Genomic DNA, 14,293 nt, shown 5'->3' with positions numbered 1-14,293 from the left:
TTGTTCTACTTGCCAATGGTAGAACGAGGATAAATCCCATGTAGGCACATGATTAAGGAATATCAAGGGTTTCTATGTACTTTATCTTCCTTCTTAATTAGAGCTACTACCAAGAATACTCACTCGGTGCTAGCCTTTGTTCTCATAGAATATTTCAATAAAAGGAGTGTATGAAGAGGTCCCATATCTTGTTCATAACCAAGTCATAACACACCCTACCAAAGAGGGTCCCCTAGGGCTGCCTACAATGTCGAAGAGGATATCTCAATGACATTCCTAAGTATGATTTCATGCAATTCCAGACAGCCAACCTTAAGTCCACCATTCACACAAGAAGGATACCATTACGACTTTCAACTTCAAGGATATCTTAACCTTCCTTCTTAAAAGGTTCCATATAATGACCTTTTCTATCTTTGAGATCATATTTCATTTATTAAAATACATTCATGACAAAGGTTCTTTTGGTTACTAGGTCAAGGTTTCATATTTACACTCTTTATGTATCAAATAAGGGACGAAAGTCTACCAATACAAGACACACTTCATCATCATCTTTACACATATACAATATCATTAAAGTAGAATGTAGGCTCAAATAGGAATATTTACAAGTCACCCTACACACTACTATAGAACATCAATATAATCCATCAAAACACTCATATATCCAATAAAGAAGGTTCACACTTTCAATAGAAAGCATTCACACATATGGCATCCCTATAGCCTATTATGATCACCTATATTCTACTAAGTTAAACCATACTTCACTTTTTATATACACATAGCTCAATGTAAGCCTTAAATTATAACATAGTCAAGTCATAAAATGGTAATAACATAATACTTAATGTAATACAGACGAGGCCACATTGTTTCACAATTCATAAAGTAATGTCGATGAGGACACATAATTCACAAGTATAGCACATAAGCACCGCCACCATAAGTGGACCATACCAATAATCATCATAGTAATCTAACCCAATTATGTTTGAACACACGTTAAGGACCCCTCACATTAATTTAATCCAAAACAAATATGTAAAACTTGACGAAACACACTAAGAAACACAAAGATGTTTCAAGGCGAACCTTCCGAATGTCATGGACGTTGTTGGACGTTTTACCTCCAAACTTCACAAAACTTTACACACTTCCTATCAACCTCATTATATACCTTTTTTAAAACTTTAGAACCATATGACATAGGTTTTAGGCTCTAGTTTCACCTACGTTGTTTTAGAGGTTTTACATTTCCCCCACTTGGACAACATTCGTCCTCGAATGACAGTTGCTTCAATTTAGGCACTTTCAAGATATGATTAACTCAATCCTAGCATAACATAACTATCCCACACTATACACAATACAATATTTAGGAGGAATACCAAATTTCACATAATCAAGAGACTCAAAACACAACAATAGGATAGAAACTAATCTACGACTCATTATGCAAATGTGGCTCACATTCTTCATTTCAATTAGGAGGAACTCCTTCTCCACACATTATCATGCTTATATACAAAAATTCTATACATATTAAAACCATTTTAAACAAAAGAAAAATTTAGTCATTTCCCAAAATCTTCACAAGGAACTGTTAAGGCCTTACAGTGAACTATGCTCAATTTTTTAAAAATGTAACTCTTAAGAAATTAATTATGAAAGCAGTACAATATAAAATATAAAACCTTATAAACTCATTCATAACATAATCATAACTTCCTAAATGCACAACGCAAGGAAACAGTGAAATTCAATCCCAACAAGACTCCTAAAGATAATGCGACATGCAACTATGACATTCTATCTCTCAAGCTTGAAATAAAAAAAAGAGAATAGACAACACATGACAACACTATTACTTACCATATTCCCCCACTTAGAAGGAACTCATAATAACTAAATAAAGAAGCTATAACTTACCAACATACTCATCGTCATCCGCCTTTTTTCCTTTAGCAAACATTGCATAGAAGCGATTCTTTCTTGGAACATCCCCATCCGGAACACTTGGAGGAACTGGCTTAGCTCTTTTCCTCTATCCACAATAGAAGGAAAATCCCGCACCTTATGACCTTATTTACCACAATCAAATCAATCCCCGGTACTAACTATACATTTCCCATAGTGCTTCTTCTCACAAGTAAGACAAGTAGGCTTAACACCTTGAGAACCACTAACCTTATCAAGTTTCACCTTAGTATACCTAGGTACATCTCGAATTGGATCCCTATTCTTGAACCTAGGTTGGTTTTGCTCATTGGATCCACCCCTTTTCAAATTCCCAGTAATCATACAAAGTTTTGACTCTTCAATGGATTGAGCGTACACCATAAGCCTATAAAAGTTTATGTCACTATGGAGCATGACTATACGACACTCTTCTTTCACTAGGTCGGCAACACCGGTTACAAACCTACTCATCTCATTCCTTGTGTTAGACACCAAGGATAGTGTAACAACCCTAAAATTACTATGCTAAGTAATGCCTAATGTATTTGGAATGCCTAGATTAGACTGGGTTCACACGGATTGATAAGCATAGAACCAGACCTCTAAACCCTTGCGACAGCCAAGAAAAATAACTTGGGGAGTTAGTTGAGCTACAAAAGGTTGGGTCCAGCCATGTCAGTCTCCCAAATATGAAGATTTACTCGAATGAGTCTTTACCAGACTTAAAAAGGGGTAATCTTATGTTTGGGGGGTCTAGGGGAAAAATAGTCTTTTTCCAGGATAAGGGTAGTAACGTAATTACCCTAAATATGTAAATAATTATTTAATTAATAAGGTGGGGGTTCATTTTGGGTAGAAAGGGCCTAAATTTCCCATTGAGCAAAATCTTGCTCCACCCGGGTTCGAACCTAGGTGGGAGCAATGATCTAACTCGATTATTTATATTGGTGAATTAATTTAAGTAATTAATATTTAAATACTGATATAAGAAAAAGGAAAATAAGTTTATTATTATTAATTAATTAATTAATGGGGCGGTTTGGGTCGGGTCGACCCGAAGGGACCCATTTTCGCGATGGGGACGTCACAGGTTCGAACCCCGATAGAAGCAACATTTAAGTGAAGTAAATCAAGGTTTATAATCTGATTTTTTAAGGGCATTATGGTCATGTCACTACATTAATTAAATCAGATTTTCAAAGTTTGAAATAGTCCTAGTTGACTAAGTCTAAACTACTTCACCTAATCCTAAGCAACGATAATCACTAATAAAGTATTCTGTTCTTTGCACATTAACGTTCATTCACTAAAGAATAAAAATAAGGAGTGGCATTAAAGAAATTTAATATATAGATTAAAATCTGATTTTATCATTTAAATTGTGTTGAATAAGTCAACAACAAACTCCCAAGGAAAGAGGTAAACGATCTCCACTAGGAGTGTACTAAATGTGCACTCTTAATTCATTATCTATTCTAAAAACGTTTTTCAGCATTATTTTACAATTCAAAAACAGAAAAAAAATAAGCTTACTGATTCTAAAGATTTCTAGGCGGCATTCAACAAAAAAAATGAAAAGAAAATTGTACGCCTATGTTCTTTAAGAAATCACGTAAAGAACTTCACCTGGGAACAAGAGTCAAAGCTCGGAAGAAAGGTTTGTGTGCGGGTGGAAACGTGTGGTTCTGGCTGGCTGTAAAGGCTGAAAAGGTATGGGTTTTCTTCTCTCTTGGTCCCTTTCCCAAGAGTTTCATAAGGTTCAGTACGTATTCCAATTGAAAAACTAAGGTTGTCCCCGTTGCATGCCCCTGTCATTAGATCCTCCGAAAAGTGATGAATGCGTTGTTATGTTTGCTGGTAGACAATCTAAGGAACGTTTTTAATTGTGTGTAATGTGATGTTTCCAGACAGCGTATAATCATTTATGTGTGTCCGAATGTATGTATGTTTTATGTACACAATAATGCTTGTTATGATGAGAAGCATATTACACATTGTTTTCAAGAAAGTGGTGAATTAGGTTCTATGCATTTGTTGTGTTATTAACGTATGATGAAGAAATCATGATGTTCATGAACAACAAAATAAAAGTAAATTCCTTGACGAATTGGATAAAAGTTTATGTAAAACTCTAAGCTAAAACGCCTAAGCTAAATGCAAAGAATGTAAACTAAAGGCATATGTTAATGGAGTATAGGTTCGGCTATTCTCTTGCAAAAATGAAGAAAAGTATATGCTGCCATTTAGCGTTGAACTCGAGACCATGAGGTCCTAATACTAAGATATTAAGCTTTAAAATAAAAGAAAAGAAAATGGGGTGAGAGAGGGGATTCGAGCTTGGTCGGGTTCAAAAAATCTTGGAAATAAAAGAAAAAGAAAATAGTGAGGGAAGGGGGATTCGAACTCGGATCCTTGGCCAAGAGTGTGAGATACATAAATCTCAAACCTAAATAAAATAATAAAAATTGAGGCCACTGGTATTTGATCCCAGATCCTCTTGGCCAAATGAGTGAAGCCATCTAGCACTCCAAATAATTAAAACTAAAGTGTTGCCTAAGGGATTCGAACTTGGGTCCCTTGACTGAAATTGTGAGACACATTAAAATGAAATAAAATGCAGCCACTAAGGATTGAACTTGGGTCCCTTGGCTGCATGTGTAAAATGCATAAGTCTTACATAACAAATACTTCAATTATCCTGAAAGCCTTAGTAAATTATGAGTAACCCGAATTGGGTAAGAACATGAGTAAATGGTTAGATTATTAAATGAACATTCACTTAATGAGGTGAGTAATTACATTATACTATGTTGCTGACGAAAATAGTGACAACATGATAAGAGGCTAAGATGAATGGATGAGAGAGTTAGGACAAAAATAAAGGAGAAAAATAAATGTGGTGAGTGGGGATTGAATCCACAAACTCTTGAATAGATGAGAGAGTTAGGAGAAAAATATAGGAGAAAAATAAATGTGGTGAGTGGGGATTGAACCCACAACCTCTTGGATAGGTGAGAAAGTTAAGATATAAATTAAAAGAAAAATAATGAGCTTGTGGGGGATTGAACCCACAACCTGCTTGCCTTAAAACGAAAAGGAGAGGAGAATAAGAAAGAAATATTACGGGGGTTGATGGGAATCAAAGTAGGGTCTCCCAAATATGAAAAATGCAATTATCAAGTTTAAATTAAGATTAAGTGTTGTTCAAGGGATTCGAAATAGGGTTCCCTTGCCCAATTTTGTATTGACACATAAGTCATACGTAAACAAATATTTAATGAATGGTGCCTCTAAAGATCGAAATCAATACCTTGGCATATCTATAAGATGCATAAGTCTTGTACCACATAATCTAGGGTAAACCTGAATCACTTAGACAAACTATGAATGAATCCTCATGGCTTGTATGTGTGGACTCATAAGTCTAGCATACGTTTAAAAGTAAGTGAGCTTAAGATGTATGTGATAAAATTAGGTAACCCTAGAAGGGTTAAGTAAGAGTGTCAAACACACTAAATGGCCAAGTGTATCTGCATATGATGAAATGAACATTCACGTGAAGGGGTGAGTAGTTCTGAAAAGCAAATGTGTTAAAGTTAATGAATGAGGTGACAATATGATAAGAGGCTAATGGGAAAGATGATAGCAATGTCAAATGAACCTAAGTAAATGTTACCAAAACATACTCACCTGTGAGAGTGTAAAGCTAATAAAGAGACCAGTCTCTATTAACACTCTAATGAAGGAATTGAAGTTAATGCATACTTAATACTAATGATGAGATGAGAAATCGTCTAATGAGATATGATTTCCTCATGATAGAAGCCAACTTCCATGATGTATGAGTTGAATATAATGGAACTTTATACTGCGCACTGATAGACTAGCTATGAGCAGTGATACCTTCTTTCGGGAAGGGCGGAGGTTAACGTAAGTCTCAGGAGATGAGACTGTCCGGCATGCCGGGTATGGGTCTCCTTATATCTCCTAGACTTTGAACCTATTCTTCCAATAGAGAGATATAGCAGGGTTCGATTCCCTATATGCGCTAGCATGTTTTGGTTCACTTTGGCTGGTGATTCCACCTCTTTTCGGTGTTGGGATTATGCACTCTATTTCATGATGATCACATGATCTATGTCGGTTAAGGTTAAAGTTCCCAAAGAAAGAATGAGGCCAGCCTCAACTAATGCACAAAATGAAATGAACGGTGCCAAAGCCGTTAGGATATTATAATCAAGAGGTGAGCTAGACTCAAGTAATAACACTAGGTTATTCTTGGTCATTGCACAACCAACCCGATGAGAGTCTTAAACTACATCCCAGGTATGACTAGTGATTGCACTAGTATATGATTGAATGAAAATGAAGTACGTATGCATGAATGAAGCATACTCTGTGTTTGCTAAAGAAGGCTCTCTAGTTTAATTCCCATATGTTGAGCCCTCATTTTGGGATGTCCTAATGTCAAGTCAATTATTTCAAGGTCTCATGGCATATGAAAGAATGATGTGAACTACGTGATATGATATGTGCAATACGTTATGTGCTGCTTGCAAAACGATAAGTATGATGATGCATGTTACCCTCATGGCATGACTTTCCTAATCCAAATTTGGCAAGTCCACTGACTTTCCTAATCAAAATATTGCAAGTCCACTGACTTGACGTCCCATAAATCATGTTGTTAGAAAAGAGCAATTCTTACTCATGCATGTACTTGGTGTGTGCTTGTATATACCCATACTTAGTATAAGTGTGTACTAATCCAATATAATATCTACTTCTAGGTGCAGGCACAGGTGGATGTTAGAGCTTACAGTACGACGTTGTAGCTATCTGGACTTGGAGCATTCATCCAATTTTGTAGGCCCTCATGCTTCAAGGATGCTTGTCCATTATATTCTAGTTTAGATATAGGTTTGAGTTAGTGGAGTATGTTACACTAGCATTTCTTTCTCAAGTATTTTCAGACATTGTATTTGTGCCATTCTGGCAACTTTATATTTTATACAGATATGACTTTTTCATTCAGTTTAGTATATTTGTATTAGATGGTTGTTGTGAAAGATTATGAACTGATATAGATAAATCTTATATGAGTATAATGTATCCTACTATGAAGTCTATGTATACTTCAAGTATCTAAAAGTTTCAAATTTTTCGCTAAAATTAACCTAGTAGATGTAAAGATGACGTATGTAGGCTTGTCTGTGACCTCTAATAGGTCAGCAACGCTGGTCTCGTCTGGGGTCTAGATTCCGGCCGTGACAAAGTTTATATCATAGCTTTAATTTAAATTCTGAGGGTAATAAGTTATCATCAACCACATTGAGTAGTTTCTATGTCATGGTAGTGAATTGCACCACTCTCCTGAATTAGAGATTTCATAATGCTTAAGAAATTTTCCTTCTTCTAATCTCATCGTGCCTTATAAAGCTTTGATTTCTTGGTGTTAAGAGTGTATCTAACATCAACTATGGGATTTCAGAAAGATGAGAGGCTAGAGTTAAGAGAAATATTGAAGTAGATACACCTCAGAGGAGGCCACCTTGTAGGAAGTGTGGAAAAATACATGGAGGAGAGTGTATGATGGGCTCTAACGCTTGTTAAAGTTGTGGAAAACCGGGTCACATGATGAAGGATTGTCTTAATAGGAGAGGTCAAGAAAAAGGGACGGAGAATGTTCAGCCTAATAGTCTAAGTGAAGAGGCTCCAAGGAGGCAATGATTCTTCGCACTCAAGTCTAGGGGTGCAAGTGAAGGCACTCTTGATGATGTCTCAAGTGCGTAGACTTAATTAGTTTTTCAGTGTTTAACTATGTATGCTTTTATGCACTAGTATGAAGTTAATGTGGTTGAGTCATCATGTTGGGTGCTGATTTGTGTGACTTATGTGTTTACTTATGTTGTATGCTTTGATGAGATTATTTTGGGAAAGATTTCCCTAGTCTATTAATGTGAATCTGCTAGTAGATTCAAGGATGTGCACCATCATGTTAATATGTGAATCAGATATTCACCAATGAGGAATATTGAATTTCCAATATATGCATATGTTCTATAGATGACTTACATGTTGCTAGTAAAGAGTAGTGTCATTCGAGGACGAATGTTCCTAAGGGGGGGGGGATAATGTAACAACCCTAAAATTACTATTCTAAGTAATGCCTAATGTTTCTAGAATGAATGTCTATATTAGACCGGGTTCACACGGATTGATGCGCATAGAACCAAACCTCTGAACCCATTCAACAACAAAGCCTACTAACTTGGTGAGTTATTTAAGCTACGAAAGGTTGGGTCCAGCCATGTAGGGCTCCCGAATATGAAGATTTACTTGGATGAGTCTTTACCCGACTTAAAAAGGGGAAATCTTATGTTTGGAGGGTCTAGGGGTAAAATGATCTTTTTCCAGGGTAAGGGTAGTATCGTAATTACCCTAAATATGTAATTAATTATTTAATTTATAAGGTGGAGGGGCATTTTGGGTAGAAAGGGCCTAAATTTCCCATTGAGCAAAATCTTGCTCCACCCGGGTTCGAACCTAGGTGGGAGCAATGATCTAACTTGATTATTTATATTGGTGAATTAATTTAAGTAATTATTATTTAAATACTGATTTATGTAAAAGGAAAATCAGATTATTAATTAATTAATTAATTAATGGGGCGGTTTGGGTCGGTTTGACCCGGAGGGACCCATTTTTGCGATGGGGATGTCACGGGTTCGAACCCCGATGGAAGCAACATTTAAGTTGATTAATTTGAGGTTTATAGTCTGATTTTTTAAGGGCATTATGTTAATTTCACTAAACTAATTAAATCAAATTTTCAAAGTTTGAAAGAGTCCTAGTTGACTAAGTCTAAACTACTTCACCTAATCCTAAGCCACGATAATCAATCATGAAGTATTCTGTTCTTTGCACATTCACGTTCATTCACTAAAGAATAAAAATAAGGAGGGGCATCAAATAACGTAATATATAGATTATAATATGATTCTATCCTTTAAATTTTGTTGAATAAGTCACAAAAAACTCCCAAGGAAGAGATACACGACCTCCACTAAATGTGTACTCTTAATTCATTATCTCTTCTACAAACGTTTTTCAGCTTTATTTTACAATTCAAAAAAAGAAAAATAAAATAAGCTTACTGATTCTAAAGATTTTTAGGAGGCATTCATAAAAAACAAAAAGAAAAAATATTGTATGCCTAAGTTCTTTAAGAAATCACGTAAAGAACTTCACATGGGAACAAGAATCAAGCTCGGAAGGAAGGTTTGTGTGCGAGTGGAAACGTATGGTTGTGGCTGGTTGTAAAGGCTAAAAAGGTATGGGTTTTCTTCTCTCTTGGTCCCTTTCCGAAGAGTTCCCTATGGTTCAGTACGTATACCAATCAAAAAACTAAGGTTGTCCCCGTTGCATGCCGCTGTCATTAGATCCTCAGAAAAGTGATGCATGAGTTGGTATGTTTGGTGGTAGAAAATCTTAGGAACGTTTTTAATTGTGTGTAATGTGATGTTTCCGGAAAGCGTATGATCATTTTATATGTGTCCGACTGTATTTATGTTTTATGTACACAATAATGCTAGTTATCATGAGAAGCATATTACAGATTGTTTTCAAGAAAGTGGTGAATTAGGTTCTATGCATTTGTTGTGTTATTAACATATGATGATGAAATCATGATGTTCTTGAACAAGAAAATGAATGTAAATTCCTTAACAAATTTGTTGAAAGTTTATGTAAAACTCTAAGCTAAAACGCCTAAGCTAAATGTAAAGAAAGTGAATGAAAGGAATATGTTAATGGAGTATAGTTGGCTATTCTCTAGTAATAATGAAGAAAAGTATATGGTACAATTGATGGTGGAAATCGAGACCTTAAGGTCCTAATACTAAGAGATTTAGCCTTAAAATAAAAGAAAATAAAATGGGGTGAGAGAGGGGATTCGAGCTTGGTCAGGTTGAAAGAAGCTTGGAAATAAAAGAAAAAGAAAATAGTAACGGAAGGGGGATTCGAACTCGGCTCCTTGGACAAGGGTGTGAGATACATACATCTCACACCTAAATAAGATAATAAAAATTGAGGCCACTGGTATTTGATCTCAGATCCTCTTGGATGAATGAGTGAAGCCATCTAGCACTCTAAATAATTAAAAATAAAGTGATGCCTTAGGGATTCGAACTTGGGTCCCTTGATTGAAATTGTGAGACACATTAAGATGAAATAAAATGCATCCACTAAGATTGAACTTGGGTCCCTTGGCTGCATGTGTAAAATGCCTAAGTCTTACATAACATATACTTAGATTGTCATGAAACACTTAGTCAATTATGAATAACCCGAATTGGGTAGGAACATGAGTAAATGGTAAGATTATTAAATGAACATTCACGTCATGAGGTGAGTAATTAAATTATACTATGATGCTAATGAGAACTGTGACAACATGATAAGAGTCTAAGATGAATGGATGAGAGAGTTAGGAGAAAAATAAATGTGGTGAGTGGGGATTGAACCCACAACTTCTTTAATAGATGAGAATGTTAGGAGAAAAATAAAGGAGAAAAATAAATGTGGTGAGTGGGGATAGATCCCACAACCTCTTAGATAGGTGAGAAAGTTAAGAGATAGATTAAAAGAAAAATAATGAGCTTGTGGGGGATTGAACCCACAACCTCCTTGCCTTAAAACGAAAAAGGACAGGAGAACAAGAAAGAAATATTATGGGGTTGATGGGAATCGAACTAGGGTCTCCCAAATCTGAAAAATGCAATTATCAAGTTTAATATAATATTAAGTGTTGTTCAAGGGATTCGAAATGGGGTTCTCTTTACCAATTCTGTATTGACACATCAGTCATACGTAAACAAATATTTAATGAATGCTGCCCCTAAAGATCGAAATCATTACCTTGGCATATCTCCAAGATGCATAAGTCTTGTACCACATAATCTTAGGTAAACATGAATCACATAACTCTAAAATAATGTAACCATAGAAGGGTTAAGTAAGAGTGTGAAATACACTAAATGGACAAGTTCATTGGCAGTTGATGAAATGAACATTCAAGTGAATGGGTTAGTATTTATGAAAAGAAAATGTGTTAAAGTTAATGAATGAGGTGACAATATGATAAGAGGCTAATGGGAAAGATGATAGCAATCTCAAATGAGCCTAAGTAAATGTTACCAAAATGTACTCACCTATGAGAGTGTAAAGCTAATGAAGAGACCAGTCTCTATGAACACTCTAATGAAAGTATTGAAGTTAATGCATACTTAATACTAATGATGAGATGGGAAATCATCTAATGCGCTATGATGTCCTCATGCAAGAATCCAACTTCCATGACGTATGAGTTGAATGTAATGGAACTTTATACTGAGCACTGATAGGCTAGCTATGAGTGGTGATGCCTTCCTTTTAGAAGGGCGGAGGTTCACATAACTCTCATGAGATGAGACTGTCTGGCATGCCGGGTATGGTTTTCTTATATCTCCTAGTCTTTGAACCTATAATGCCAATATAGGGATCTAGCAGGGTTTGATTCCATATATACGCTTGCATGTTTTGGTTCACTTTGGACGGTGATTCCACCTCTTTTAGGTGTAAGGATTACACACGGATTTCATGATGCTCACATGATCTATGTCAGTTAAGGTTAAAGTTACCAAAGAAGGAATGAGGCCAGGCTCAACGAATGCACATAATGAAATGAACGATACCAAAGATGTTAGGATAGGATAATCAAGAGGTGAGCTAGACTCAAGTAATGACACTAGGTTATTGTTGGTCATTGCAAAGCAAACCCGATGAGAGTCTTAAACTACATCCTAGGTATGACTAGTGATTGCACTAGTATATGAATGAATAAAAATGAAGTACATATGAATGAATGAAGCAGACTATGTGTTTGCTAAAGAACGCTCCCTAGTTGAGGTCCCATATGTTGAGCCCTCATTTTGGGAAGTCCTAATGTCACGTCCATGATTCCAAGGTCTCATGGCATATGAAAGTATAATGTAAACTATGTGATATGATATGTGCAATACGTTATCTTCTGCTTGCAAAATGATAAGTATGATGATGCATGTTACCCTCATAGCATGACTTTCCTAATCCAAATTTAGCAAATCCACTAACTTTCCTAATCAAAATTTTGCATGTCCACTGACTTGACTTCCCATAAATCATATTGTTATGGGAAGAGCTATTCTTACTCATGCATGTCCTTTGTGTGCGCTTGCATATACCCATACTTAGTACAAGTGTGTGTTAATCCCATACAATATCTATTTCTAGGTGTAGGCACAGGTGAACATTAGAGCTTACAGTAAGACGTTGCAGCTATCAAGACATGGAGCATTCATTCGGATTTGGTAGGCCCTCATGCTTTCGAGGACGTTTGCCCATTATATTCTAGCTTAGATATAGGTTTGAGTTAGTGGAATATGTTCCACTAGAGTTTCATACTAAAGTATTTTTAGACATTGTATTGGTGCCATTTTGGGAACTATATATTTTATACAGATATGACTCTTTCATTCGGTTGAGTATCTTGGTATTAGATGGTTGTTGTGAACGATTATGAACTGATGTAGATTAATCTTAGAGTATAAAGTATCCTCCTACGAAGTCTATGTACACTTCAAGTAACTAAAATTTTAAATTTTTCCGTTAAAATTAACATAGATGATGTAACGATGACGTGTATAGGCTTGTTTGCGACCTCTGAGAGGTGAACGACGCCGGTCTCGTCTGTGGTCTAGATTCCGATCATGACAGATGGAGAATACGTAGACAACATAGTAAACTACAAAGAATACTCTTCAACACTCATATTTCCTTTCTTAGGTTAATGAACACCTCAACCTTGACCTTCCTCCTCACATGAGGAAAATACTTCTCTAAGAAAGCCTTCTTAAACTCTTCCCACTCTATGGGACCTGACTCAACCGACCTATTATCTTTCCATTGAGTGTACCACACTTAAGAAACATCCCTTAATTGTTACGAAGCTAACTCCGCTTTCTCCTTAGAAGTTACACCCATGATACTCTACACCTTATACACACCATCAATAATTTATTTTGGATCATCTCCCGCCTTAGATCCAAAATTTTCCATAGACAAGATTCTAAAATGCCTCTGCGACGCGCAGTAAACTTCAACTTTTTGTTGTGTTATTTTTAAGTCAAATTTGAGTTTGTTAATTTGTCCAATAGCTTCAGGGGTATTTTAGGTTATTTAGAGGTGGATTATTGATGGTTAGATTTTTTTAAACCCCAAAACTCACCAATCTGCTAAAATTTCAACTCAAAACAAATCCTCTCCATTCTCCTCTCTAGAACCTCCATTTTTGAAGATTTGGGAGCTCCAAGGAAGAAGATAGATTTCTCATGTTTTTCACCATCAATCATGTGAGATTTTCATCACAATTAAGGTATGGTTTCTTCATCCTTGAAGTTTCTTTCTTCAAGGAGTCGATTTCAATGATTTTTTAAAAGATGATCAAAACATGAAATCTTCTATCCATGGGTTCTTCCATAAAAGGTTTAGAATCAATTTTTTAGAATTGAATTAATGTTAATTTAATGTCTTAAATCTATACATCCTATGAACCTATGAAAATCATGCAATCCTTATTTAGACTATGTTATGGGTGATTTGATCATGTCTCAATGCCTATGAATTCTACTGTAGTTTTCTTTGGGCTATAGAATGATATAAGAATTATATTGGATTGATGCATAGGCTATCTTAGATTGATAAACCTATATTGAATTGATTTAGATTCATTGACTATTATGATTTTTGTATTGAATTTATGATTATGACCATGGGTAAGGGCCTTTGAGTATTGTATTGGATGATTTAGCTATGGATTGAACTGGTGCGAATGGATTAGTGGTACGCTACCCTAATAATCTTTATTTTATGTAATGTAGGTCTTGAATTATGTTGTGATTGGTATGGTCCACTTATGGTGGCGGTGCTATGTACTTTACTTGTGAATGATGTGGCCTCGGTGGCGTTACTTTATGTAGTATAATGATTATAAACTTGTCGGCTCTACTTGATATATATTATGATTGTTTTTTTGTAGTTGATTTATATTCAGTATGATCATATCCATCTACTTGTGATTAAGGTGAACGTATGTGTTCTTCTATTGATGTTGGCATGTTAGACTATGACTATTTCCTTAGGTGTGTAGTCTTAGAGTTGATTTATGATTCTTTCTTCTTGATTATATTAGTGTAATTATGATTATATTGATGATATGATATTAGTGAATAGGGTGACCTATAGATGATGT

At 35.6% G+C, this 14,293-nt stretch overlaps 1 long non-coding RNA gene across 1 annotated transcript; it reads left to right on the top strand.

The window, feature by feature from the left end:
- Positions 1-3,365: 3,365 nt before the first annotated feature.
- On the top strand, positions 3,366-7,073 carry LOC114078620. Its single transcript, XR_003580271.1, has 2 exons — positions 3,366-3,675; positions 6,756-7,073. It is a non-coding gene; the product is annotated as an uncharacterized LOC114078620 (long non-coding RNA).
- Positions 7,074-14,293: the final 7,220 nt, after the last annotated feature.

Source organism: Solanum pennellii, chromosome 9 (assembly GCF_001406875.1).
Source record: "Solanum pennellii chromosome 9, SPENNV200".
In the NCBI taxonomy this organism is placed as follows: Eukaryota; Viridiplantae; Streptophyta; class Magnoliopsida; order Solanales; family Solanaceae; genus Solanum; species Solanum pennellii.
Note: the sequence above shows the minus strand (reverse complement) of the source record. Positions and strands in the feature narration are given on the sequence as shown.